A 2,879-nucleotide genomic window follows, 5' to 3' on the forward strand; every position below is an offset into this window, starting at 1 on the left:
CCTTGTTGAATGTGTTTATTTACCACTCAGCTCTCTTGCTTTACAGGCTGAAGGTGCTTGGCCATCGCAACACAGGATATGTGAGCGAGATACATAGAAACAGGCCATGCAAGCCCAACTGGTCAATGCTAGCGTTTATGCTGCCGACCAGCCTCCTGATCTATCCCTGTTATTTGTCCCCGCTCCCCTCTCTAGAGTTCCACATTCTAACTGCTCTCCTCGGAAAAGATTCTCCTAAATTCCCTATTTGGTTTATTGCTGACTGATTTCCCAGAAGTGGAAACCTTTCCTGTCTACCCTTTCTGTTTTATGGATGTGGGTGTCGCCAGTAAGCTCCAGCATGTGTTGACCATCCTTTATAGCCCTTGATCTGAGTGGCTTGTTTGGCCATTTCAGGGGGCAGTGAAGAGTCAGCCCCATTGCTGTGGGTCTGGAGTCACATGTAGGCCAGACCGGGTAGGGACGGCAGATTTCCTTCCCTAAAGGACATTAGTGAACCAGATGGGGTTTTTACAACAATCGATGATAGTTGTCACGGTTGCCATCACTGAGACTAACTTTCAATTCCAGATTTTCTTCATTGAGTTTAAATTCATACTTGGGTTCCCCAGAGCCTCTGGATTGCTAGTCCAGTGACATTACCTCTACGTTACCGTCTCTCGAGAGTTATACAGTCTAGCGCGAGGAAAATAGCCTCACTAACTGACACGGAGTAAATCGGTTGCTGTTACCTGTTGTGGGCTATACAGATACAGGAGCTAACAGAGCTGACCAACTTTGTAAAATATCGGGACTGGTTTAGTTGAGGATTAATCTACTGGGAAAAGGGCAGCACGGTGGCGCAGTGGGTTCGCCCTGCAGCATCACTGCGCCGAGGTCCCAGGTTCAATCCCGGCTCTGGGTCACTGTCCGTGTGGAGTTTGCACATTCTCCCCGTTTTTGCGTGGGTTTTCGCCCCCACAACCCAAAGATGTGAGGGTTAGGTGGATTGGCCACAATAAATTGCCCCTTAATTACAAAAAATGAATTGTGTAGTCTAAATTTTTTTTTTTTTAAATCTCACGAGGGAAAGCATTACCGGAAGTTCACGTCTGCTGGGTTTGGGCTGGACAGGTGATATCTTTGGACCCGGAGAGAGACTGGAATGATGCAATGAGTGCGTTGGCTGTACATCTTGTCAAAGCAGCTGGAATTTTGAAGTGTGACACCAACACCCCCCCCCCCCCCCCCACCCCCACTAACAACAGCCTTATCCTTTATTAAGCATAGTTTGCAGCTGGTTTCGTCAACTTGTTTTTTGGGTGAAAGGTGCTTACTGCTGGAGCCTCGGTCAAACTTCCAACAGAATGCCTAACCTTAATAGCAAACTTTCAGATTATGAAATTAAGTTAGGGAAAGGAACTGAGGAACATGTGTTTGTAACTATCTGTGAGAGTTGACTCCAGCATGCTGTTGCTACATTTCTCAATGCAGGTTTAATAAATTGTGGAACTCTGAAGGTGTGGGTGCACGGTGGGATCCAAACACTAGGCAGTACGGATATCCCAACGCAGCCTCTCCACACCATTGTGCCTCCTACACTCCTGCTGAATATTTCTACTTATACTGAGGAAAATATTGGCATATTTGGTGTCTCCCTCCCTCTGCTCTTCTCCTTTGTGACACTGGCTTTGCAGAGTTAATGTTGCTAGTTTGGTGCTGGATGGAGGTGGGATCTCCCTGACAGGGTGAGTGGTGGACGCATGAGGGGAGATGCTGCTTTCGGATGAGTGGGACAGTCCCCATCTGTGTTATAACTTCAAGCAACAGCTGAGAACTGGCACTTGAAGCACTGATGGGGCAGAAACAGTGATCAACATGAAGAGTGGGACAGAGCTTTCTTCTGTGTCTAACCCAATTATCGGCTAGAGAGTGGCATAGGCTGCATGAGTGACCGAAATTGGACTTGACTCCATCAATAAGATTAAATAGATGTATTACATGCAAAATATCAACTTTAAATGGTAAAAACAAAATAAATATTTACACTCTGGATGCCGAAGGAGGTCAGGGCTCGCAGTCAATGTTGTGAGCAATCGGCACACACCTCGCTTCACTCACCCTTGCTTTACATATGAATCAGTTGAGTCCTACCAGCAGGAAACAAAAACTACACGGAGGGAAATCAGCAGAATGTAGCGTCCCTGCGCATGGGTAATCGTCAACAAAATGTCTTATGGGGGCCGCACTCAACCCAGATGGGCTGCATATGCACCCTACCCCCAGACCACAGGTTCCCCACCACTGATCCAACCCCGTGCTATACCTGTCCTGGGAGTGTTTGATGGGGACAGTGTAGAGGGAGCTTTACTCTGTATCTAATCCCGTGCTGTACCTGTCCTGGGAGTGTTTGATGGGGACAGTGAAGAGGGAGCTTTACTCTGTATCTAACCCCGTGCTGTACCTTTCCTGGGAGTGTTTGATGGGGACAGTGTAGAGGGAGCTTTACTCTGTATCTAACCCTATGCTGTACCTGTCCTGGGAGTGTTTGATGGGGACAGTGTAGAGGGAGCTTTACTCTGTATCTAACCCCGTGCTGTACCTTTCCTGGGAGTGTTTGATGGGGACAGTGTAGAGGGAGCTTTACTCTGTATCTAACCCTGTGCTGTACCTGTCCTGGGAGTGTTTGATGGGGACAGTGTAGAGGGAGCTTTACTCTGTATCTAACCCCGTGCTGTACATGTCCTGGGAGTGTTTGATGGGGACAGTGTAGAAGGAGCTTTACCCTGTATCTAACCCTGTGTTGTACCTGTCCTGGGGGTGTTTGATGGGGACAGTGTAGAGGGAGCTTTACTCTGTAACCCCATGCTGTACCTGTTGTCATAATATCCACTCATGTA

The sequence above is a fragment of the Scyliorhinus canicula genome, chromosome 27, assembly GCF_902713615.1.
Source record: "Scyliorhinus canicula chromosome 27, sScyCan1.1, whole genome shotgun sequence".
Taxonomy (NCBI): Eukaryota; Metazoa; Chordata; class Chondrichthyes; order Carcharhiniformes; family Scyliorhinidae; genus Scyliorhinus; species Scyliorhinus canicula.